General features: G+C 43.5%; 1 protein-coding gene across 22 annotated transcripts in view; it reads left to right on the top strand.

The window, feature by feature from the left end:
* LOC123381008 overlaps positions 1-26,685 on the top strand; it is a 789,636-nt gene that overhangs the window by 7,623 nt on the left and 755,328 nt on the right. For 7 of the 22 annotated variants that reach the window (XR_006587493.1, XR_006587492.1, XR_006587501.1 and 4 more), the window contains exons 2-3: positions 1,992-2,086; positions 3,666-3,746. The exons of 1 other annotated variant lie outside the window; for it this stretch is intronic. The gene's annotated coding sequence lies outside the window, so the exon portion shown is untranslated. 14 more of the 22 variants (XR_006587504.1, XR_006587505.1, XR_006587510.1 and 11 more) reach the window with 9 other exon arrangements.

Raw genomic sequence — 26,685 nt, 5'->3', positions numbered from 1 at the left:
GAACAGGATTGAAATGGTACTGTTCTTCAGTTTATATCCCATTTGGGATTAGAAATTCAAAAGGCAAAAGAATAGACCATAGTAATACAAATTATAAGTTTATAAAAGGGAGGGTGGTTGAGCTAGAAATACTGCAACAAACATTGCTTAAAGTTTTGCTCAATCTTCAGAGGATCCTGGATTCTGAAAAGTGGAATTGTTAGGGAAAGTTCTTGTTTTCCAGCTTTTGGAAACCTATTCAGGTGTCTCAGGTGAGGGTGGTTATTCAGAAGTTTGGGATGCATGGGGGCGTGTTTCTAATATTTTGAGCTAGGAATTAAAGGAAATCGTCACTGAAATAACACTCTGGGTCCAATTAGACAAACCATACTGTGACTTAAACGGGAATAATTTTAATGAATTAACTATGCCAGGGTATTACCTACTAATGTGTAAGCACCATAAAGAACACAGGAAGGTAGAGGGAGTGGTCCTGGTGTCTAGGGCTGTGGCAGAGCACCAGGGAAGGAAGGACTCTTGAAGGTGTTCTCCCTCTCCCCACTTAGGGCAAAAATCTAGCTCTAATTAGAGAGGGTATGGCTGAGGCCAACAGGTTCGTCAAGTATGCTGAGGTGTTTCACCTCTGGTTCTCCCTGGGCACTAGGGTGCCAGCAGAAGTAGCCCCCAAGAATATGCCCTGCTGCAAAACTCATTGGGAGCAACTTGTGAGCATGGTGTAGCTGAAGCCCCCTGGGGTGGTAGGTGGAGGTGGTGGTGAGTTTGAGTTCAGATGGTGTCCTTTCAACACCATCTGCCGTGCTGGAGGAGTGAGCAGAGAAGATTACACCAGAACCAGGAGAAGCCCCTTCCTTCTTCAGCATCTCTCCAGCACCTTCTACCAGTGAAGCTTAACTTCATGCCAGTTGGCAAGGGGAGAATGTTGTGGTATCCCGGGAAGCCAGCGGAAGACCTACCTGGAACTGAGGGGCAACCCCTGTTCCTTTATGGTTAAGGGTTCCTTATGGCGTATTAATTCACCAGCACTTTTGGCTTTGTTCTAAAAATGCGAGTCCAACTCTTGTGGCTAGAGCAGGCTCCTAATTCGTTGGCCTGTGATGAGAAGCCCTCTGTACTGAGTGGTGAGTGCTCTGTGGATCTGGGTGCAGCAAAGTATTTGCAGTAGCCACTACTTCTACACTGTAGCTACTCCTGTTTCCCCGTATTGCCTGCCTTTCTGTGTTAGAAGGTAGGCTTTATGAGGGCAGGGTTTTTTTTTTTCTGGTTTATAGACTGCAGCCAGAAAAATGCTCGATTCATTTTTGGCAAATCAATGGATTTCCCATGGGTCCTAGGGAAAGTGTGTGCGTCAATGGCCTTGGTGCACCTGGTGTTACTACTTCTTGGGCTCCAGAGGTCTCCCTCCCTAATCTTGAGCTGGTGAGCATTGAGACCTTCAGAGCAGGCCACATAGTCTCTTTTAAATTAGCTGTATGTGCCAGCTTTGAAAGGGTATGACAGGACACAGTTTTTAATACTCCTGGACAAACATAAGGTTTGAAATTGCTCATTTCTCAAGGATCGTAGCAACCCATAGCAGCTGTCCTGGCCCAGGCTCTCTGGGCCTAGTTAACTACAAGTGGGGGATGTCTATGACCAGGGAAGGCAAACCCAGGGTGGATAGTCTTCCTTGAAGGAATGCAGCTCTTGTCTCACCAGTGTCTCCTAACCCTCAGCTGTTCAGGAATTTTTACTCACTTACGACACCATCAGTGTATTGCATCTGTACTTTGGTTTCCACGTAAGAACCATTTCTGCTTGGATGTCTTATTTACTGGTACTGTTTTGAGAGAGGTCCTGTATTTCAGGAGAATGTTACTTTAGGGTGAAAGTCTATACACACTTCTAAATTTCACTGAACATCAAATCCTCTTAGACTGTGATGTAAAGGGCCAAATGTTTACCTTACTTGATAGTTTTATGCATCCAGAATTTTTTTTTTAACGGGATTCAAGGAGCAGAACCTGAATCAGAGTCTGGACTTTGGCATCTGAGTAGAGGCCCAGGTAACTCAAGAGGAGACGAGTATAAATTCCGAATTCAGTTGGTGGTAAGTTTTCTGCTCTCCTCTAAATTTATCCTGGAGTCTGCAGTCAGGTCTTTTAAAATGATTGAGGGCATGAATGCATGCTTCAAAACCAATCTTAGGAGCCAACACAAAGTTGAAGCTTTATCAATGCTAGATAGATAATAGGGTTTGAAATGAAATCCCATAAATCAAGAGTAAGCAGATGTTAATCCAAATCCTGTTGCTATATTGGGAGGTTAGATATAAGTTGGATGATGGTGTAAAAGGTCACCATGAGAAAAGAGTTTAAGTGTTGCCTATTGTGTTCAGGAATCCTGTCTATGGAGGAGCATCTCTACATAGTGTTGAAAGGTTTTTTTTTTTTTTTTCCTCCCCCCTTAACCCTCAGATTTAGATGTGAGAATGTGGGGGAAGCGGGGACCTAAGCTCTCCGGTCCTGTCTGAATCCATTAACATGGTGTTTTGGGAAGGCAGATGGTGACCTGGCTGAGAGCCTTGGTTTTTTTCATTTGTAGTATAGGAAGGATGACCATAGGTACTCACAAGTTGGTTGGAAAGGTTAAATGTGATCCTCTAGGTCCAGTGTCTAGTGCTCTGCCCATAGTAAACACTGAAACCTGTAGATGGGATTACTTTCATTGAATATGATGTGGCTTGAAGTGGCAAGTTCTCCAAAGCTGTGCCTTTCACTTTGAATTTAACTTTTCAGTCCAGAAGCCACTGGGATTCCTAGATGATTGTAAAGAGTTTTGAGTACCATGGATTCTGCTGACAAGCATGCTAGATTGGGGTCAACAATGTTGCTTTAAAGATAAACATTTTAGGCAACAGGAGAGACTCCATTTTTAAGGAATCCAGAATAAGCTTTCTTGGAAAACCTCTTCTTGAGTGTGCATTAACCGCAGATTTACCACAAATCATGTTAAGTTCTAGTACTGATAAAGCTCAAGTTGAGTTGTGGGCAATAGACAAAATAGTGATAGAAAGGTTGTTTCCCCCTTACTAAAGGAACCTGGCATGTTTGACAAGTCAGTAAGCCTTTGATTTCTGTGTTGCTCTGTCACCCTTAGGACTCTGCCCCCATGGTTCAAGATGGCTGCTTAGGCTTCAGTCTCCACATCTACATTCCAGTGGACAGAAGTGAGGAAAGAACTAACGGGGGCAGGCCTCCTTCAAGGAGTCTGAGAGTCCTACCTAATACTTACATTCCAGTGTTCAGAGCTTTGTCATTAAGCCATACCTAGCAGCAATGGTGGCCACATTTCATATGCTCAAATATAATGGATTCTTTCCCTAGGAAGAAGGGAGAATGGATACTTGGGGGCAATTAGTAGTCCGTCACCTATCCCTTCCCTTTATTCTCTAGCAAATCTGGTTAGCTACACTGGACCACTATACCCAAAGTGTGTTTATGTGCTTCTTTGGTAGACAATGACAAAGGTTGGGCTCCCTCTTTTAAAACCACACCTAGAGGTGTTTTGCAGATGAGAAACCTAAGAGATGCTAAGTACCTGGTCCAAGATGACACAATAAGTGATAGAGCTAGGATTTAAGTCCAGGTCAGTTTGACAGCAAAGTTGCCTTCTCTCTTCTCCACCAGCAAGCTGCTGCCCGGAGCGGACAGGAAGGCTCCCTGTTGTGTGTCTGTGAGGCCATCTAAAAGCACACATGTGTGCATCAGGTAAATTGCTGTGGAAATGTCCTCTGCTAGTCTAGTGGCAGGTCAGGTGCATATTGGCCAAATGAACCAGACTCTAGGACTTGGGGCTTTTGCTCCAGAAGATTCTCTTGGGGTGCTGTAAGTCAAAACAAGAAGGACTTTACCAAGTGTCGAAGAAACGACTTGACTTCTATCTTGAAAGAGGCAGTGGTTCATCTTCCAGAATCTAGTTTTTTTCCTTTGTCCTTCTTCTTCCCGTACCCCCACCGCCCAGATAAATTTGTTGTAAAATATTTATCCCCTTAAGTTTCAGTACAAAACAATGGGGGAAAGATCTTAATTTTGCTGGACTTCACACTGCTTAAAACCTAGGGTGTGCTCCATTAAAATGAAACCAAGAAATCGGAAAATCCAAAACCTGCTCACATTGTAATAGCTACTGAAAGATCAGCCTTATGTATATAAATGCATGCTTGCAATGTGTTCTTCTTTTTAACGTTTATTTTTGAGAGCAAGAGAGACGGAGCATGAGTGGGGGAGGGGCAGAGAGGGGGGGAGACACAGAATCCAAAGCAGGCTCCAGGCTGAGCTGTCAGCACAGATGCTTAACCTGACGGAGCCACATGGGAGACCCTGATGGGTTCTTTTAATTTTCAATTTTTATTTATTTATTTCTTTTGAGAGAACAAGCCAGTAAGGGAGGGACACAGGGGGAGAGGGAGAATCCCAAGCAGATTCTGCACCATCAGAGCCTGACACAAGGCCTTGATCTTCTGAACTATGAGAACCATGAGATCTAACCAAAATCAAGAGTTAGAGGCTTAGCTGACTGAATCACTCAGGTGCCTCACTATTCTTGATGGAAGCACTACTCAGGGCATTGCAGTGTGCTCCGCAGCAAGAAAGCAAAGGACCCTGGTGAGGGCATCCCTATGGATTTTGCGTAACATTTACTTAAATTCTTTTGTTTGGCATTCATCACTTCATATCTTTAGAAATGTTGCCAGGCTGCTGGGTACCAGAAGAATCCTAGGACAATTAAGGAGTAACATGCTGTCTCAGAAGGCATAAAGGCTTTGGAATCCGGTCTGGGTTCAGTAGTTACATTTTTAGACCTGTGACCCTAGGTTAGTCTTTATTTTATATTTTCTCTTCTTTAGTTTGAGGGCCTTTCAAAGGCAGCCTGGAATCTTTTTACAAAAAAAATATATATATATATATATAATTTATTGTCAAGTTGCCTTCCGTACAACATCCGGTGCTCAAGTGCCTTCCTCACTGCCCATCACCCACTTTCCCCTCTCCACCCCCCCCTCCCCCCCATCAACCCTCAGTTTGTTCTCTGTATTTAAGAGTCTCTTATGGTTTGCCTCCCTACCTCTCTGTTAACTATTTTTCCCTCTTTCCTTCCCCCGTGGTCTTCTAAGTTTCTCAGGATCCACCTATGAGTGAAAATCTAGGATATCTGACTTATTTCACTTAGCATAATACCCTCCAGTTCCATCCACATTGCTGCAAATGGCATGACTTAATTCTTATTGCTAAGTAGTATTTCATTGCATATATAACACCTCTTTATCCATTTAGCTGTTGATGGACCTTTAGACTCTTTCCATAACTTGGCTATTGTTGAAAGTGCTGCTATATACATTGGGGTATGTGTGCCCCTATGCATCAGCACTCCTGTATCCCTTGGGTAAATTCCTAGTAGTGCTATTGCTGAGTTGTAGGGTAGTTCTATTTTTAACTTTTTGAGGAACTTCCACACTGTTTTCCAGAGTGGCTGTACCAGTTTGCATTCCCACCAACAGGGCAAGAGGGTTCCTGTTTCTCCACGTCATGGCTGGTGTTGATAGTTTCTGGAGTTGTTCATTTTAGTCACTCTGACTGGTGTGAGGTGGTATCTAAGTGTGGGTTTGATTTTTATCTCCCTGATGAGGGACGCTGAGCATCGTTTCGTGTGTCTGTTGGCCATCTGAATGTCTTCTTTGGAAAAGTGTCTATTCGTGTCATTTGCCCGTTTCTTCACTGGACTTTTTTTCCGGGTGTGGATTTTGGTGAGTAGGTTAGTCTTTAAACATCAGTTTCTTCAGCTATCAAATAGGGATAATTGCACCTGATTTGGGGATATTTTGGAAGGCCTACATGTATCTCCTAAAACACTTATAAGTGGCTTAAGATCTAAGGTGTCACCATATTGTGTCACATAGACCAGAGGTCAGTGTGCACCTTGATCCTTTGTTGGGGACTCCCTTTAGTCCCAGTAAGCATTTTATTTCTGCTCTGTTGATGTGTGACTAAACAGCCCAAAACTTAATTCCTTAAAACACAGAATTCTATAACATGGACAGGGCTCAGTAGGGGTAGCTCGTAGCTGTTCCAGGTGGTGGGGACAGGAGTCACTTGTGTGGCTGCATGTACTTGGAGCTTGGCTGGAGCAGACACTGAATGGCTTTATTTGCATATCTGGCACCTCTTTTGCAAAGACTGGAATACCTGGTGGCTGGCTAGGTGCCTTTCTCTTTCCATGTGATCTCTCCAGCTAAGTAGCCCACCTTACATGGTGGTGGAGAGCTCTAGGAGAGCAAAAGAAGCTACCAGGCTCCTTAGGGCCTAGGTCTGGAGCTGGTGTAGTGTTACATAGGCTATGTTCTCCTGCATCAGAGAAAGGCTCTGGTCTAGATTCAAGGGAAAAGGGACCTAGACTCCAAGTCTTGATGGGAGAAGGTAGAATTTGTGGTCCTCACTTATATCCATGTCAATCATGACATAAAATTACCTTTTTTCCAGCTCTGTCTTGACCAGCAGCAGTGAATGTTGGCAAATCCTAAATTAGGAAGGTCTAATTGCTGCCATCTGCCAGAACAAACTGGTGCTATAAACAGGCCCAGAAATCTGGGGCTCCAGGAGTGAAGTAGGGGAGCAAATGATCTCTCCAGAACCTTTTCTCCCCCCCCCCCCCCCCCAAAGTGTCACCTTTACAAAAATTAACGTAATCTATTAACATAATGGTTAAGGCTGTGGTGAAGTTAGGAAGCCATTTAAAGCAGCACCTTGAAATCACATACTGTAAAAGATCTCTTCTGTATTTTCCTCCCTATGAACAGCGATGCCCTCCACCCTCCCCTCTCCCCGGGGCTAGCTTGATATTAATTAGAACCTATGCCTATCAGGATCAGAGCATCCTAGAAGCAGCCTATTCTAGATGTTGCTTGTTGGTGTGTGCATTGGCATGTGAAGGTGAATGTGTCTGGGACTATGTGTGGATGTGCACGTGGGTGTGAATATGTGTGTGGGAGTGGGGAGACTGCATGATGGTTGGGAGCGAGCTCCAAACTGGGCAAAGGAAGGGGACCACGTGGAATCTTGATTCAAAGTGATGTGATTAGGACCTGCCAGCCGCTTGGACTATTGCTGGGCTCCAAAGCCTGTGGCTTCTTCTGCTCATCACTGGTGATGCCACATTCATCTTCTTAAGTGATTGAAATAAATGATGCAATCCCTGCCAGTCTGAGAGTCTGAGGCCAGACACTGAAGGTGCGGGGATCAGGATGCCAGGCAGCTGAGCAGAGGGCTCCATGAGGTAAGCCAGTCACCAGTTCCAGAACCCAGACTACTCCCCCTTCATCCTGGTGATGGGTGCCCCTGAAGGGACTGCAGTGCAGTGTGAATAGTCCCTTCCCTTCTGCTTTTGAAGGGTGGTCCCTGCCAGTCTGCACACACCCCTGTGGTGTTCACTTCAGGCTTACATACCTACCATATCCTCCCATGTTTTGTAAACCACTGAACTCTCATGGAGCTGGGAGGAGCAGAAGAGACCAGCATCTTTTACGTACCAGTCTTTCTACTTTTAAAAACTTAAAGCCTTCTGACAGCGGGATATGATTTTGTTTCTTCAGCCTGAGAAAAATTGCCTTTTACTCATTTTCACTTTTAAACTATATTTCTCTGTGGGTTTGTTTTAAGTTTGGAATGATTGATGGGTTTGCAGTGAAGGAAATAACTGAGTGTAAAAAAAAAAAAAAAAAAAAAAACAACAAACGAATGGTGCCTTACCCCAATATGATTTGTTGGAAGGTTCCTAGAGCAGAGTGCCCCGAGCCTGAAGCCAAGCAGCATTCAGGCCCCAGCCGCCTGGAGAAGACCATGTCCCTTCAGAGTTTCCATCACATTGGGCCTTGAGATGGACAGGTTTAGTAGCCTGAGTAAGATTTGTTTTGCAGAAAAGCCAGCATGAATAATTGAAGATACCTGCCTTGCTGACTGCCCAGTAGCACAGGAAGACTGGTCAGCTTTAGTATTGTATGGAATGACTCTTAGGCGATGGATGGTCCCTGGAGGCCCATACTGGTGGAAAATGCCATTCAACAATACTATGAAAAAAATCTGCCAGTGGGCTAGCGAGTGGGACAATGTTTTATTCACGGTCTACTTTCCAAGACCTTTTGCAACTCCCATGTAAAACCTGGATTGTGATAGTTTTTGTATTTTCTCTCAAACCAAGAAGTTGGTGGTTTTAATAATATAAAAAAGTTGCTTTTCAACTGGCCTTCCACGGATTGTAGCTTAGCTCCCTAGCTTTGAGCTAATCAGATACCCTAATTTTTCCAGAAAAGACTGAAGATCTGGGGAAGGGATGCATTTCACCCAATGTCACCTGAGTAAAGAATTGCAAAGGTCTAGCAGTTAGGATCCAGTCGGGAGCCAGAAACCAAACCGTGATTTGAACATGGAAGCTTCATGTAAAGAGTCATTAACTATTTACTGGAACTTTACTGTGGCCGGGGGATAGGCGAGAACTCTAAGGGCTCAGAGTACTCAAGAAGTAACTGGGAAGGGGGACCTTATGCCTGGAACTCAGACCATCTTAGAAGGGGGTATAGTGACAGATGGCAGACCAATTCACCAGGTTGCTGGTAGGGGCAGAGCTGGTCTATAGTTAGCTCTGGCACTGGGAAGCTGGCAGTCCTAGACCAGAAACTGCCTGTTGTGGGGCTGATGAAATTTCCCGGGAAGCTACCTGTGGAGGAGTGCTGCCCAATTCATCACCAGGAAACCTGTGTTTGGGTTGGGGCACCTGTGGAGCTCACTGGGGTTCTGTCTGCACAAGTGCCACTTCAGTTTGCTAGCAGGGAGCTTCCTTTGTTGTCCTGCACACCAGCTCAGCACCACAGGATCAAGAAGGCAACAAAACCTGCAGGAACCCGGAGCAGGGGCGGAACCAAAACAACAAAACCAGTCCTCTTGCCAGTGTCTCTCCAGCGCCCCTACTGACACAGGTTAATATTGTGCGGGTAGGCAAGGGAGAAATATTCTAGCATCCTAGGATGGGTGATGAAGGGGGTTGGATTTAGAGCTCAGTGACAGTAAATGCTAGGCGGCACAGGGAACATTGGAACTTAATTCTTCTACCTTCTAGTGAGCTCATCCTTTTTCCACGTTATGTGACATGCCCTTAATGATCATTTTCTCCTTTTTTTTTTTTTTAATTTTTTTTTTCAACGTTTATTTTTGGGACAGAGAGACGGAGCATGAACGGGAGAGGGGCAGAGAGAGAGGGAGACACAGAATTGGAAACAGGCTCCAGAGCCATCAGCCCAGAGCCTGACGTGGGGCTCGAACTCACGGACCGCGAGATCGTGACCTGGCTGAAGTCGGACGCTTAACCGACTGCGCCACCCAGGCGCCCCTGATCATTTTCTCCTTAACTGTACACTGAGACCATAACTATGGTAGAATTTAGATATTGACAAAATATGATCTAGAACAAAGTGATCTAGGACTTATTTTCACCCCTCCTCAGATCTGAATACTCAGGGCAATGATTAAAACTGAGCATGATACACTTGGGGCCACTGCATCACCAGAGAAATACCAGAATTGAGATAAAAAATTTAACACCTAGATTTTGAGCGTTTAATAATCTGGCTAGTGCAGGCAAGGAAATATGTTTCTACAGCCTGGAGCCTGCTTCAGATTCTGGGTCTCCCTCTCTTTGCCCCTCCCCTGCTCACACTTTCTCTCAAACATTAAAAAAACTTTTTACACTTAAAATGTAAGAATACTTAAAGTATTAAAATACTTTGTTTAGAACTTGGAGGATTACATGGGAGGTTTTATGGGCCAGTCCAGGAGGGGCGCACTTCTCCCAATCTATTGTCTGGAGCTCAGTTGCTTGGTCACCAGGGAACTATGCCTCTGGGTGAAAAAACCTTTTGGTGGACAACTAGCCGGAGCCTGTCTGAGGAGATTTATGTAGGATTGAACCCACCCAGGGTGTCAGCAGAGGGCCCAGTGTGGTTTTGATCCATCAGTTTCTCTTATTTCTTTGAACATCACGGTTAACTCCGAGCTGGGGAATTAAGCTAAGCTGATTTGACTGGAGCAAACCTCAGGACTTTTAAAGAGAATGCTAGGACAGACTGGGTCCACTGAGGTAATGACACAAGGTATAGAGTGGCCCTTCCCATGGGGAGGGAGCCTGCATTCTGGGAAACTGTGGTCAGGATCCTGTGTGCAGAGCCAATTCAGAGGAAGCAAAGCCAAGAGATTAGTCCTGGTGATATCATTTGAGATAAGGATCCAGAAGGCACCTTGTGTCTAGTTATGTGACCCAGTACACTCCCTTTTAACCTCATCTGGCTTAGGTTGAGTTCTCTGTTGCTTGTAAAAATAATTCTCCATGTGGTATGCTACTGTAATTGGGGTCTGTTAATGCAAGACCTAGTGAAGGTATCTCATGAACGTGGAAGTGAATTATAAAGACTTGCTTGGAGTGAAAGTAGAATCCAGCAAGGAACAACTCTAGCTGTCTGTTACTCTCAACCCTCTCCATGTTCTCATGGTCTCACACATTCTTCTGTTTCTACTGCACTGCTGATGTCTGTGTGAGTCAGAACTTTGACTTGTACCCAACAATTATATTGGGGTCCTTGTGTGTTACCTGTCTACGGGACTGGTCCATTTGATAGCTCTTGTCCTGGCATCCCTTCTGGCTTAGCCTTTGTCCTGCAGTTTTCATTTTTTTAAACTTATTTTTTAAATTTACATCCAAGTTAGCATACTGCAACAATGGTTTGAGGGGTAGATTCCTTAATGCCCCTTACCCATTTAGTCCATTCCCCCCTCCCACAACCCCTCCAGTTATCCTGTTCTCCATATTTAAGAGTCTCTTATGTTTTGTCCCCCTCCTTGTCTTTGTCTTTGCTTTTCTTCCCTTATGTTCATCTGTTGTGTATCTTAAAGTCCTCCTATGACTGAAGTCACATATTTGTTCTTCTCTAACTTGGCTTAGCATAATACCCTCTAGTTCCATCCATGTAGTTGCAGATAGCAAGATTTCATTCTTTTTTGATTGCTGAGTAATACTCCATTGTGTGTATATATACACCATATCTTCTTTATCTGTTCATCCATTGATGGACATATGGGCTCTTCTGGAGTTCTCCTTTTTAATGGAATGTTGATAGAATTAAAGTAAGCCAGAGCAGGCTTGGTAGACCTTTACTTTGTGCTATGAGCTTTTACCATGGTTTTGTCTAGGGGAATGTGAGATGCCAGTGCAGTGAATGTGGTATTGTTTTAACACATGGTTAAATTTGAAAGATGAGCATGATAATCTGTTTCTCTTCTCTGGACCCCTTTTAGATGCAATAGAGCTAATACCCCCCACTTCAAGGATAATAGGTGGGGTGCTCACTGGTAAAGTATGCACTTCAGTGACGGTTGGAGCTAACCTGTTGGCCTGGTTGGCTGTGGGAGAACTATTCCAGTACTGCCTCTGCTGGCCACTTGGTCTACCAGCTGTCTGTGCTGTGTCCTGAGCCTGAGATGCACAAAGTTGTCACGAATTCATTAAGAAACTTCTGAAATCTTGTGGGTGAAGTATGTGAATGGAATGCAGGGAACAGAGGCTGGGCAATCCTGGCATAATGCCCATCAGTGATGTTCTGAATGTTCTTACTGCGATGGTTTTGCAATTTATAGTGTGGCGTTAATCTATAACTCGCTATTTTTTTTGTAACACTTCCGTAATGGTCGGTAATTATAATTGTAAAACTATAATTGTAAAATTTAAAGCATTTTAACTTAAAAACTTCTGGTATGCTCTCACTATTGAAAGTATCAAAAAGTTCAGATGAAAAATGTGGCCATCCTTACTGTAAGTCCTTTTTACATCTGTTTGTTCCAGCTCTTTTTGCTAACTGCCTTGTTTTTCCTTCAGCTGAAATTTCTAAGACCATCTTATTAGCCCAACTGTGACCATGCCACGTCCTTTGTTATTGGTTAGCCAATGAATTTGCTGCTCTTGAACCAGTGTTTGCACATGGTCCAATCAGCTGTGGTGGAATTGTTAGGTTTTCTGTCACATGACACCCCCACCTATCTGTTTACAGAGCTGGCAGTTTTCACTCAAAAGTGGATATGGGTGTGATAATTTGAATTTCTATGTAAAAGTACTTAAAAAAAAAAAAACAACTGCTAAGCTCTCCATAGGGTGAGGAATTGCTATTTGAAAGCTAATGCACTGATTACTAACATAACTTAATAGAATTTAAGCCTTGAGGTCAGGACTTGTTGAGCAGTTGTGTACCCAGAATATGTAAAGGTGCTGGATCTGCAGAATAGCTATTCCAAAAAGGTATATCAAGTAAATGAATAAACAGTAAATGGACTCCAGGTGTTGGACTCAAGAAAGTGTTATCTACTACTGAGGAGCTTAGAACAGTTTTTCATCCTGTGCTCGAATGAATGCGGGCTCGAGGGCTCAATGGAATATGGCAGGAGACTGAGAGACCTGATGGAACCAGGGTAGCTGTGATCCATACATAGCTTGTCTTCTGTCTTCTGTTCCAGAAATAGAACACAGCACAAGTCTGGTAAGAGCCCCCTATAACCTAATAAGCCTAAACTCCCCTTCTGGAAAAAGAGACTTGTCATGATCTTGTCCATTCCTCTTGGTGCCCACCGTCCCCCACTCTTTGATTTTCCTGTAGGCTGACTACACCCAAACACTGAGCATTTTCTCAGCCCGAATTTTCTATGCTGCTGTGTTCTTTCCTCTGCCTGGGGCACTTTTCTCACTTGGTGAGCTCGGATTTAGTCCTTGCCACTTGCCTCTTGTATGGGCTTCCCAGTGTTGCCTAATAAGTTAGTACAAACTTCCTAGCTTAAAAGAACACACCCTTATTCCACAGGTTTCATCAGACAGTAGGGTCGTCATGGCTTAGTGGAGTCCTCTGATCTGGATCTCCAAGGCTTTAATCAAAGTGTTGGCTGGGCTGCATTCCTTTCCAGAGCTCAGGGTTCTCCTCCAGACTCATGAGGTTGTTTGCACAACTCTGTTCTTTGTGGTTCTAGCATGGAGGTTTTGGTCTTGCTGGCTGTCAGCCAGGCCACGCTCAGATCTGTGAGGCCCCTGCAGTTTCCTGCCATGTGGCTTCCTCACAACATGGCAGCTTACATCTTTAAGGCCAGCTGAAGATGCTCTCCCTCAAGGCTGCTAGGATGGAGTCTTGGATAATAGAACACAATCATGGGGGTGGCTATCCTACCACATTTACCAAGTTCAGTTGCATAGGAACAAGGCAGATTCTACACATAAAGGGTAGGGGTTACACTTGGGTGTGACTCATTGGGAGTTACTGTAGGGGATGTGTGGCTGTTAATGATTCATAATCTCCCACAAGCAAAATCCACTCCTTTCATCCCAAAGTTTCTAAAAGCCTCCTTCCATTACATCTCCTTTCTGAATTGTTCCCTATTCCCCTTCAACAGAGTTGGATTTCCCTGCATCTGTGTTTCTGCCTTCTTCTATCCATGTTGCTGTTACAAAAGAGCCTGCAAGGGCCTAGGTCGTCTTGAGTGATCCATGAAGCCAGTTGAGGTCTGTTGTCAATTCTTCTCTAAATACAGTCCTATACTGAGATATACTTGATGCCTCATAAAGGAGGGCTTTATGCAGAAAGGCTTAAATTACCCCCTAAACAGCAAAAAATTAATTTCTAATTCTTTAATGTCCTGGGTGCTTTCCAAATGTCTTACTCCTGGGAAGCTGTCCTGTTTTCCTGCTCTCCCTCCTCTGGCCTCCACCCCTGTCCTGCCAGCCCTTCTCTTGGTTACATGTATTCCAATCTCTTGACCCTCCTGTCTATATTTCTTAATCATTTTTCTTATGTTTGGTTTAGCCTTTTCCTCTTTTACAGTTGACATCCCTACTTTTAACCCTGGCTGAACAAAAGTCCAAGATCCTTATCCACACCACTGTCCTTAGAAATCAGGGCTTATGAATAACTACTTAATAATTTTCCTATCATAATTGTACTCACGCTTACCTCACTGGCATTTAGTAATTCATTCATTGTTGGGTGAATTACTAAAGCATAAGGATAATTTCTCTGGATAACTCAGGGTACTAAAATCTCTACTTTGGTTTTACTTGCGTTGTCATAGCCTGAATGGACCAACTGCCGTGATTGGGTGGTTTAGTTCTATATTGAATGCTTCAGTCTTTTCTGCTGCATCCTCATTTGGTAGTCCTCTGCTGTGGACCAGCCCTTTCCCTCCCAAAGCTCACACTGGTGGTTTTCAGCTTTGAGGGGTGCCTGATGATCTTATTCACTAACGGCACTTCGGGCAGGGCATGTGAAAACACGGGGAGGGTCCCTGTGGTTGAAAATAATACTGTTCACTAATATCCCAGCTCTTTCTTTGGGCACATGGTAGGATGGTGTTCTTTGCCTCATTCCAAGTTAGGTGTGGCTGTGTGAAGAGGAGTGATGTGTGCTACTTCCTGCAGAAGCTTGAGCAGCCAGCCAGTGACCTACCACACTCTGTTCTTCCTGTTGTGGTGGTCATGCAGTGTATGTGGAGGGGAATTTTCTCTTAGCCAGGGTCCTGGAGTGACTAAAATAATCCTGGTGCCCTCTGCCCCTGACCTGCAGTAGATGTGCGATGTGAGCAAGAAATGTTTGTTGTGTTAACTCTAGAGTTTGGGGGTTAGGACTGCAGCTTATCCTGACTGAAAGTCACTGAAAATCAAGTTTGCCAGGGTAAATACATTTCTACTCCTCCTCAAAGTAATGTGCTATAATCCTGTTTTTAAATCTTAGGCATCTATAGAACATGTTGGATGGGGTACTTTGGCTGACCTGAGTGCCTCTGTTGACAAGAAATCGATGTGCTTTTGGCTTTTAGTGTGGGTGTGGGTGTTTGGTCTCTTCCCAGGATGAAGGGACTCTGAAAGAGCCGGTGGATCCTGGACATAGACGTTTGGAAAGAGAGAGGAGAGTTATGAATGGTTTTCCTTAATGCCAAAGTGATTGGCTTAATTCCTGTCTAGATCCAGTGTCCCTTCAGATACAGTCTCGACTCCCCTTTTCTCATTGCTCTTAACCCTTCCCTGTAAGTCACAAAAGTTGTGTTTGGAGGAACTTCATTAAATGATGTATTCTTTCCTGTAAAGAAAACCACTTGTCAACATTTTTAGCATGCCTGTTTCTGTGAGCACTTGGTGGAAGTCTATGATCTTTGGTGTCCATTGAGGGTTCTATTTGAAGGAAAGCAGAGGCAATGCCAAAATTGATGGGATGATGGGGAGATATGTCCCTGAGGCCTCGTTGTTACTCCCTCACAGTATCCAAAGGGCCAGTGGAAGGATGGCAATTATTTTATTTGGCAATCCAATTGTTTGTCTTTGGAAAATGATAGGATGAAGAGTGTAAGTCACCAATAATACTCTTCCCACTGCTATTTATGACCCCTGCTGCTTTTTTTTTTTCCTGTACTAAGGATTAAACCTTAGAGGAGGTTTGTAGAAGAGCGGGAAACTATACTAAAAACATTGGCAGACACCTGTAAGCAACTGTATATCTGTCCACTTCAAAGGAATCTCCCCTGGAGACTGTATACTTAAATGTGATTGTTGTGTTGCAGACTTCTAGAGCTGCTTTTAAGTTTTTAAAAATATTCTTAAATTTTTTTAACTGGATGAATTATATGTAAGGTACTGTGCCGAGTAGGGTGCTAGATTTTGAGAAGTAATGATGAATAAGTTGGTCCAGGATTTTTAGCAGCTATGGGGGACCATAAACCAAGTGCTTTCACTATGGATTTAATAAACGTAGTAGACATTCTATACAGGATGCTATGGAAAAGTAAGAGGAGGAACACCCAATCTAGACCAATGCCCCCCAGGGAATCTTTCCTTGAGTGTGTAAGTGGTTCTTCAAGTGGAGTTTGGGGAGAGCAGATTAGAGTTCTTGTGGAGGAGGAGATGTGTTAAAGATCTGGAGGTAAGTGGTAAAGTAAGATGTAGAGTAAACCTGCATCTTCATTTGGATGCCTAATGCATATATCTAGAATTGAGGGAGAATTGTAGAGATTTTCATACAATCATAGATCTTTAAAACCCTGGATCCGGATAAGATAACCTAGGGAATAAATGTAGATAAGAAGCTCAAAGATGGGGAACATTGTACGATTAAGAGGTCAGGGGGTGCCTGAGTGGCTCAGTTGGTTAAGCATCAGACTTTAGCTTAGGTCATGATCACGTGGTTCGTGAGTTCAAGCCACCTGGCGGGCTCTGTGACAGCTGAGACCCTTTAGCCTGTTTCAGATTGTGTAAGCTTGGTTACAGTAAGCTTGGTTTACTCTAATACTTGTACTGAAAACCATCCAAAATACTGGATAAAATAAGGTAACCCCCCTCAATTTTAAGAGCAAGACTAGAAAGATGGTCTAAATTTTGGGAGAATAAACTGAAGTTAGATACATGGGTTATTGGAATCTCCAAATCTGGAGGATATGTGCTATCACATGCTTGGGCTTCAGTTAAATGGCCTAAAGAGCAAAGGGGACTGACACCCAGGACCTTCCTCAGGTGGGATGTCTTCGAGTCTTTACACATTAAGCAGAGGCTGCCATGTCAGTTGTATGAAACAGTAATCTAATGGTAAGATCTCTATTCTCAGGTTTTTTTTTTTAATTTTTTTTTTCAACGTTTATTTTTGGGACAGAGAGACAGAGCATGAACGGGGGAGGGGCAGAGAGAGAGAGGGAGACACAGAATTGGAAACAGGCTCCAGGCTCTGAGCCATCAGCCCAGAGCCTGACGCGGGGCTCGAACTCACGGACCGCGAGATCGTGAACTGGCTGAAGTCGGACGCTCAACCGACTGCGCCACCCAGGCGCCCCTCTATTCTCAGGTTTTTATATTTGGGAACAATGTAAATGTTAAACTTTAGACTTTGATAATTGAGGAGTGCATGTTATAACTTTTAGAATAATTTTATGGATAGAATGTTTGGATCCCCACTCTGGGTGTTAGGGCTTCAACATTTCAATGTGATAGTGGTAGGTGGTGGGCCTTAGGGAAATCATTAGTTAGGGTGGGTCATGAGGGTAGAGCCTTTTAGATGGGCTCAGTAGCCTTTAAAAAGAAAAAGTGCTCTTTCCCCTTGCGTGAACGTGTACCCAGGAAAGGCCATGAGAAGCGGTCATCTGCAGCCCAAGGATAGTGCTTGCACCAGACACCAACCCTGTTAACACCTTGATCTTGAATTTCCTGGTTTCTAGAACACAAATTTCTATTAAGTCCCCTCATTTATGGTATCTTTTTTTTTTTAATGGCAACCTGAGTAGACTAGACTAAGGCAGTCTCTCAAAAGGTACAAAGAAATGAAATAAAAATATTGTCCATCCAAATGCAAGAAAAGGCAGAAAAGAAAGCAAACACAATATGCAAAATAGGATGGTAGATTTAAACTTGAGTGTTACATTAAATGTAGTGAATGTTGAAGTTAAATGCAAAGATCATCAGACTGGATCTTAAAGCTCTTATAAACATCACATGCTATTAAATGGAGATCTATATATTTTTTAAAGTTTGTTTTAAGAATGAGGTAGGGAGGGACAGAAAGAGGAGGGGACAGGATCCGAAGTGGGCTCTGTGCTGACAGAGCCCAATGTGGGGCTCAAACTCCAGAACCCGGAGATCGTGACCTGAGCTGAAGTCAAATTGGCTGAACCACTCAGGTGCCCCTGGAAGGCGTCTATTTAAAATATAAGAATTCAGGGGCAGCTGGGTGGCTTAGCTGGTTAAGTGACTCTTGAACTCAGCTCAGGTCTTGATCTCAGGGTGGTGATCTCAAGCACCATGTTGGGCTCCATGCTGGGTGTAAAGCCATCCAAAAAAAAATCCCAAAAGGAAAAAAAAATATATGCAGAGACACCAAAAGAAAGTTAGTATAACTAAATCATCAAAAAATGGACTTCCATACTAAAGGTATTACTAGAAGTAATGAAAATCCGTTCAAAGTGATACAAGGTTTAGTTCATCAAGAGAACATGAAAATTTAAATTTGCTGTGGTTCTAAGTCTCAAAACTTATAAAGCGAGATTTGATCTCTGAGAATAGAAAACCTACAACCATAGTGGGAGATTTAAAGGTCTCTTAGGGAAGACTACTATAAGAGTTGGTGGTACCTCTGGGAGAGAGAAGCTTTCATTAGGAAGTAGTATGTAAAGGGCTTCTTGGAGTTACAGAATATTCTATGTCTTTGTCTAGGTAGTGATCACACAGTCCTAGACTTCACAATTTCTTGAACTGAACATTGGTATTACTTTTTCGCGGGTATATTACATGTTACTATAAAAACAGTAAACAAATGAAAACAAAGATCAGCAATCCAGTTAAGAATTGAGAACCTATGACTGGTGTGGTAGGAGGAAAACAGAATGATGTCTTGGAAGGCAAGTCCAGAAAATACGTCAAAGATGAACAAATGTTACATGCTGTTAAGTACATTAACACAAAGACTGAATATCTGTTTGGATTCAATTTTGTGGATGCTGTTGGAGATGCAGACCTGAATTGCTTTGGCAAAACCTGATTGGAGTGGGTTGAAAAAAGACCAGAGAAAAATCTGAGGTAGTTACTGTACTCATTTGCCAGGACTGCCTAAATGTAGTACCCCAAACCTGGTGACTTGAACAATGGAAATGTATTGTCTCCTGGTTCTGAGGCCAGAAGTCTGAATCAAGGTGTTGGCAAGTTTCTCTTTTGAAGCCTGTGAGGGAGAATTTGTTTCTTGCCTCTCTCCTAGCTTCTGGTGTTGTGCTACCAATCCTTGACCTTCTTTGGCTTTTCTTGTGTCAGCCCACTATCTCTGCCTTTATCTTTGCATTCATTCTCTCCACGTATGTGCTTCTGTGTCCAAATTTCTCCTTTTTAAAAAGGACACCAGTCATGTTGGATTAGGGGCCTGCCCTATGCCATCCAGTAGGACCTCCTCTTAACTACATTTGCAAAGACCCTATTTGGAAATAAGGAACATTCTGAGGTAGGGTTAAGTTAAGACTTCAACATATGGTTTTTGGGAGTAATCACTCAATCCATAATAAGTATAGGCAAGCCTTCTGTGGAGCAAAGAGCTGGAGTTGTCTGGAAGATGTAGTCAAAATCCACATGTATGTATATTTAAAGATGGGGTAATGAAGAGTGTGTTGGTATGCTGGTTTGAATGACCCAGTCGAAAAGGGAAGAATTGGTGATTAAAGATAGAGAGGGGTAATTGCTTGAGAGCTGTCCTTTTGCAGGTAAGAGGGTTTATGGTCCATGGCCTAAGCAGAAACATGGGTCTTGAGAGATGAAAGCACCATATCCATGGTAACTGCAGGGAAGGCAGCCATGCTGGTAAACATGGTAGTGGCATGGTGTGGAAGCTCTTGTCTGTTTTTGTCAGGGAATGGAAGGAAGATCATCAGCTGTTAGGAGGGAGAGGAGGTGGTGGATGGTTGCTAAGGGAGGATAGGGTGTGAAATGGTCTTATAAAGTGATAAATGTAGTGAGCTTGCTGGGGCACCCTAGGGCTCATTTTAGATTAATGGCTGTGAGTTTAAGGCGTGACTAATTCCTATAGTGTGTGCTTGTCGTTAGCCATGGTTAACTGTGTGGGTGCAGGGACAGAGTAGGCAGATATTTGGACTGGAGATGGTTTTTGTCAGGTGAATATCACAGGGTGAGTGTGGCAAAGGAGTTGATGAAACTACCAAGTGAATGATTATAGGTATCGAAGGTGGGTAAAAGAGGAAGTAAGGATATGGTGGTGTTAGGAACAGTCCCTGTGAGATGAGATCAGAGGATTGGTGGGGTTGAAGGATTCTGGAGTTCTGAGGTCTTCTCCCCAGCCCGTTTCCACTTATCCAGCCTTATTTTCTACTGTTCTATCAGTCCCCTTCAGACACATCCATCTATTCAAGGTTCTTCAAACACCCCTGATGAACTCCAATCCTGGGTCCTGTGCATTTGCTGTTACTTCTGTGAAGAGCCCTCTTACATAATCTGTATGGCTCAGTCTCCCATTCAGATCTTTGCCTTATCAGAAACTAAACACTGGATGTTTGGTTTAAGGTCTCCTATCAATCCCATGTGAGTTCTATGAATGTAGAGATTTTTCCTCGTTTTGTTATAGGTGGGAAGCATCTTGAACAGTGTCTGGGACACAGTACTTATTAAGTAAGGGAATAAATCCAGGGGATGATGAACAGAGTAAGGCTTGAGAGTGAGCTTGGAGAGGAACAGTTGTAGGTGATGGATGACATTGTACTAGGGTATGATGTTGAAGGTAGGTGGTTTAAAAAAAAAAAAACCCAAAAAACCAAAGTCGCTGGAGAAGGGGGGTGCCGAGGAAGTTGGATTACTCGAAAGAATTTCAAAATCACTAGAAATTACAGTACAATGCTAGAGTGACAAAGAGCTAAAATCCTGGAGTGACAGGTCTGTTAATTGCAACAGGAGGGAATGCTGTGTTGTCTCATGGGGTGGGTTTCAAGGCTGGAGTTCTTTGTGTGCGTGTGCATGTGTGTGGCTGTCTTGAGCAAGCATACATGTGGGAGGGGCAGAGAAAGAGAGGGGGAGAGAATCCCAAGCAGGCTCTGTACTCAAACTCATGAAACTTCGAGATCATGACCTGAGCTGGAACCAAGAGACGCTTAACCAGTTGAGCCACCCAGGCACTCCAAGACTGAAGTTCTTTAGGGAACGGAAGGGAAAATTGGTTGAGAATGTGTAAAGCAAAGAGGATGGGTTACCTCCTTGCTAGGCTCAGTGGTTGGGAAAATAATCTGCACTTGATAGGGTTGCAGAGAAATGCACGCTCTTGGGGGGAAAACCAACTTTGAGTGGAACAGGAGAATAAAGGGAACTTCGAAAAAAGATTGATATGGGGGTTTTACTTATGGTGCGTTGTAATATTATAGATCCTAGAGGAAAAGGTTTAGGAGTTGGGGTGAAATTAGGGATACAGAGCCTTGTGAAGAGAGTCTAGGTGATGAGGGGTCTGTTTGTGCCTTTTTGCAATAACAGATGGCAAAAGGGATCAGCCTTGTTGGAGTCGGGGCAGACTGTATGGTGAGGCTTCAAGTTCTGGAAGGCAAGGGAAGCAAAGGGTGGGATCTTGTCAGGACAACGCACTGGGGTTTCCTTTTCCCTCTTGCCTGTAATGGTAGTGGGGAAGCTGGAGAGGAGTGGTCTCACTGGGGCATTCAGGACTAGCATATCCTTTTGTATCTGTTTTCTAGGGCTACTATAGCAAAATACTTCAGATGGGTGGTGTAAAAAAGAAAAATGTATTTTCTCACTGGTCGGTCAGCTAGAAGTCCAAGGTTCATCAGGGTTGGTTTCTTCTGAGACCCCTCTCCTTGTCTTGCAGGTGGTTGTCTTCCCTTGGTCTGTGTCAGTGTCCTAATCTTGCCTCCTAAGGATGCCAGTCAGACAGGATTAGGGCCCACCCATGTGACTTCCTTCTATCCTGGTTACCTCATTAAAGGCCCTATCTCCAAATGTGGTCTCTCTCTGTGCTATTGGAGCTTAGGGCTTCAGAACCTAAGGGGGAACAAATTTAGGGGGAACGCTGTTCGGCCCCAAATGCCTTTATATTCTAGAATAAAGACGCAGCATTCTAAAGGGAACTATTTTGAGGTCATTACTGATCTTCATTACTGCACATGAAGAAATGGAGATCTGGAAATGTTTGGTGGCTTGGTCAAGGTGACCCTGCTAGAGCAGATTCTGGAACTCTCTAAAACAAGCCATTCTGTCCTACCTAGGCTTATACTAGTTGTTGAAATCTAGTGGAGTTAACCAAAAGAAAACGATTTGGGGGTGCCTGGGTGGTTCCGTTGAGTGTCTGACTTAGTTTTCGCTCCGGTCATGATCTCCTGTCACTGTTCATGAGGTTGAGCGCTGCATTGGGCTCTGCACTGACAGTGCAGAGCCTGCTTGGGATTCTTGCTCTCTGCCTGCCTCTCCCTGCCCCAACCCCATGTGTATACACGCTCTCAAAATAACATAAGGATTTCGATTCTGAACAATTTCTATTGCCAAGAAAGATCTGGGGGGAAAAGCTCACTGAGGGGGGAGTTATGACTCCAAACATTCATGCTTCTTCATGTTAAAAAAAAAAAATCCACTTCTTGACATTAGTATTTTTACATACGGGGATATCTAGGTTGAGAGAAATCGAAGTTGGTGAATGTTACAGATACCAATAGATTGGGCTTGTGGTTTAAAATCTGTACAGTGTCCAGTGGACCAGCCAACATTACACATACAGATAGTTTGCTCCAGAATGTCTGTGTTTGGATTTCAGGTAGCATATAGAGGCCCTGTGGATATCAGGACTATTCAAGATGATGATTGGATAATTCCAAAATAGAATCTCTCAACAGACTTGGGAATAAATGCACAGCTTGCCAAGATGATGACCTTGAAGGAAATGGCAGTCATTTGTATCTTTTAACATTCTATCTGCTAAAAGAAAAACCTTTTTGTGGCTTCAGTTCACATACTTCTATTTATGTTACTGTAAGCAGATCACTGTTTTGAAAGGTCAGTCCTTTCAAAAGCCTTCCATTATCACTTAGCAATTAGTTCAGTGCTTTATATGTGCAAAATGTTATTTTAAAATGACTATTTGTTATGAAGTGTTTTCCGTTTGGTTTCCTCTGAAGAAATTCTCAGTCTATTTTATTAGACTCAGAAAACCCTTCTCCTTCTCTCTCCCCCCCCCCCCCCCCCCAATCATCCAATTCCAAGCTCTCCAAAGCTGGTAGGCATGGGAGAAGCTTATCATAGTGGTGAAGCACATAGGGGCAGATTTATTTGCTTTGAGTTTTAAAGACCTCCAAGGGGGGAGAGGAAGTTGAATGTTTGTTATAGTCCTATCACTAAACATAGTTTCTGACTTCAGTGTTCTTGTCTCTACTGACTGTACCTTTACCTTTCAGTGCTCCTCCAGTGGAGCTCTTGGGCTCTTTATCTGTCTACCAAAGCAGAAGCCTGTTCCTAGGGGCTAAGCCCGAGCCGAGGCCTGTCCAGGAGATATCTGTATCTAGTCCCTACTGAGGGTGGTTCTCTCATTCCACTATGAACAGCTGCATCAAGGTACCTTGGACAGCAAAAATACCACTTACCCTTAGCTCCACTGTGCTTGGGTCTGGGGAGTCTAGTCTTTGAGGCTGTGCATCACACTAAATAGAACTGGGCTTCATTGGTGATGCAGGGGGCTGCATAGCACAGCACAGGCGCTGGGTAAACTGGATGGCCATTCAAGTCTTCCACATTTCTAGCTCTCCAGCCCCATTGGAACATTTTATCTGTTGCCTTTTAAAACTCGGCAGTAAAGACCATGTACAATAGACTACACTCATTTAGGGTGTACATTTTTTTTTGACTGATGTATATACCCATGAAACTGTCACTACAATAAACAGAACATTTTCATTGCCCCCCCTCCCCTCCCCTATTCCTCTTTGTAGTAAATCACCTTCCCTCTACCTCTAGTCCCACATACCTACTGATCTGTTTGTCACTGTTCTGTATTAGGTGGCATCTTCTAGAAATGTATATAAATGGAATTCTCCAGCAGGTACCCTTTTTTGGCTGACCCTTTCCTCCCCTACTCAGAATGATCTTGAGATATAAGCCTACTATTTTGTTTTTTTGTTTATCCCTTTTACTTTCTGTTCCTTTTAGTTTTCCTTTTCTCCTGACTTTGGATTGTCTAACTTTTAGAATTTTGTCTGAATTTATGTACTGGCTCTTAAGCTCTCTGCATCTCTTAGTGGCATTTCTAGGGATAAGACTAAAGGTCTGGGTTAGTCATCAATTAATTGCCTCTCAGTTCCAAATCTACCCCTCCCTCCCCGTTTTGACCCTGGAGCTAAAATCTGCATAATCCTCTGCCATTGCCAGCTGGTGCAATGGCAAGCTTTGCCAATAGAGGGCACTACAAGGCTGCAAGTGTATGGCCAAGGAGAGGGTTTCTTCTCTTGGTTCTTGGGTTCTTTTTCCTCCTATGCCCTAACTGCCCACATGTTAGTATGTGGAAGGTCCAGGGCATGCTCACTCTCCAGAGGTTCTGTCACCCAAAGGGACTTTTCCTGCTGACCAACTCAGGCCTACCAGCATCTCACCAGGTCATGTTCTGTGAGATCAACTCCAGCCTGCTGTGCCCTCGTGTGAGTTTCTGGGGCACCCAGAAAGCTGTTTCTTCAAAGACCAGCTCTGTCTCAGATATGCTGGCAAAGTTCTTGGTCTCTGGAAGGCTGTGTGTACCTGTTGTAGCCACAACTTCTCTAGCGAGGTCTTCATCTCAGCCTTCAGAGGGAGCTAGGTCTCTTCCAAGTTCTTTGTTCCTGCCTTGTGTTTTCTCTCTCAGCTCTAGGGGTAGTAGCTGTGTTCTAGATTTGCTCTTGCTTAGAGTCCTCACCCCTTTAAGTAGATAATGTTTTCCTAATTTTTTTTCTATTAAATTTGCTTCATTTACATAATGGGCATGGTTTCTGTCTCCTGACTGGATCCTGACTGATACAAAATCCATAGTTAACTGTAGTAAATGCTACAATATTCTAAGCTAATGTAGAAACTCTGCAACCGGGGGCATCTACTTAACATCTTTTGTACTACAATTGCCATATAATGTTTCTACTTAAAACATTGTCTTGTTGGGTTTAGAACCTATCTGTTCAAGAGAAGTCCTGAGGAAAATAAGTTCTTTACACTTACCTAGATATTTACTATTCAGATTTTTTTTTTTAACATTTAGTCATTTTTGAGATTGAGAGAGGCAGAGCATGAGCAGGGGAGGGGCAGAGAGAGACAGAATCTGAAGCAGGCTCCAGGCTCTGAGCTGTCAGCACAGAGCCCGATGCAGGGCTTGAACTCAGACCATGAGATCATGACCTGAGCTGAAATCGGACGTCCAACCGACTGAGCCACCCAGGTGACCCAGATATTTATTTTCACCCAAGTAACTGAATTTTCCCCGTATCCTTTCTCTTAAGCCTAAATAACTTCAGCATTTCTTATAGTGCAGGTGTCCTTGTTGGCCGATTATCTAAGTCCAGTGTTCCCGGTGCCTGTCTTCATGTTGCTTTCATTCTTGAGGGATATTTCAGTTGGATGTAGAACTCCAGATTGACATGGTCTTCTGTCCTCTATGGATTTGATGAGAAACTTGCAGTTATTCGAATCCTGTACCTCTTTACGTGTCACATGTTGGTTTTTACCAATGTTCTTATTTTTCAGTTTTTATTTTTAATCTTTGCTTTTTGGTAGTGTTCTCGTGATATGCCTAAATATAGTTATCTTTGTATTTATGCCATTTGGAGTTGGCTCAGCAAGCTTGAAAGTAAGTTTGTGATCCAGTCCTCCCTCCATGTGGAGGTGGGACCAAAAAATGGCAGGAATGCTAGTTGGAAGTGATGTCATCCATTATTCTCTGCACCTCCCCCCTTCTTCACTTTTTTTTTTTTTTCTCTAGAGGTCTATTCTACTGTTTGAAACTTTCCCACAGATCACTAGGCTCTTTTCTCATTTTTTTTTTCTTTTCAAATTTTGGGTTTTTCTTCTCTCCATCTCCCCTTTCTCCCCTTCATCATATTCATTCTGATATTAACCCCATGCAGGGGATTTTTAACTTTCATTATTCTGCACTTTTAAGGTTCACTTTTTCCTTTTTTTTTTTTTTTTTTGGTCTTGTAACATTTTTTTCATTATCATTTTTATTTTCCTTTATCTTTTTGAGTATAGTTATAAATAGCTGGACTTCACCCAAATGTCAGTTTACCCCTCCACCCTCACTGCCCTCTTTGAGGTGGAATGTTTGTAGCCTGCCCTGCCATTTGTGATGCAGGAGTCAGCCAGAGACTGGGGCAGAGTTTAAAAGCATTGGGTTCCCTTTCTTTGACTCTCTTCTTTCTGGATGCCCCCTCCCTCCTAACTGGTGGCAGCCCTGGGCTCTTCTTCCCTCTAGACTGAGAGATGATGGGTTTCTCTCAGGAGTAACTCCATGCCATGTGACCACAGCCACAAAGATGGGGGACACCTGGTGCCAATTGCTGCTTCCAAGTTTCAGCTCTCCTGCAAATTTTTCCAGCCTTTGTTCACTCCAGAGCAGATTTGGGTAGTGTTTTAGTATTGTGTCCAGGATTTGTATTTCTGAGGAAAATAAAAATTTCAAGGGGATTTGTGAGCCAGGAAATTACCTCAACTAACAAATAGGACTCTCTTACCCACTGTTTTTACTGTCCGGGTGGTGAGAATGGATCTCCTTTCACAGACCCAGGTATATAAGAACTAGAGTTTTATAATGTAACTTTATTTCTGTTAAGAGACCTCAAACCTTCTTGGGCTTTACTTTCTTCCTGGCTTGTTTCCCAGTCCCAGGGTCCTATGACCTGGCACAGTCATTGGTCAAATGGGTCACTGTGCAGCGATCTTAGTGTACATATGTGGCTCCATCAGATCACTTTATTCCCTTCTAACTACACATACGAGGCTACTTCTGTTCCCAGATGCTTAGAAACAAGCCACTGTTGGCTTTCTAGGGTCATATGGGCCCTCCTTCTCCAGGAACCCCAGACCCCTTTCTTTCTCTAGTTTTCTTCAGAGCACAAA

The sequence above is a fragment of the Felis catus genome, chromosome D2, assembly GCF_018350175.1.
Source record: "Felis catus isolate Fca126 chromosome D2, F.catus_Fca126_mat1.0, whole genome shotgun sequence".
In the NCBI taxonomy this organism is placed as follows: Eukaryota; Metazoa; Chordata; class Mammalia; order Carnivora; family Felidae; genus Felis; species Felis catus.
Note: the sequence above shows the minus strand (reverse complement) of the source record. Positions and strands in the feature narration are given on the sequence as shown.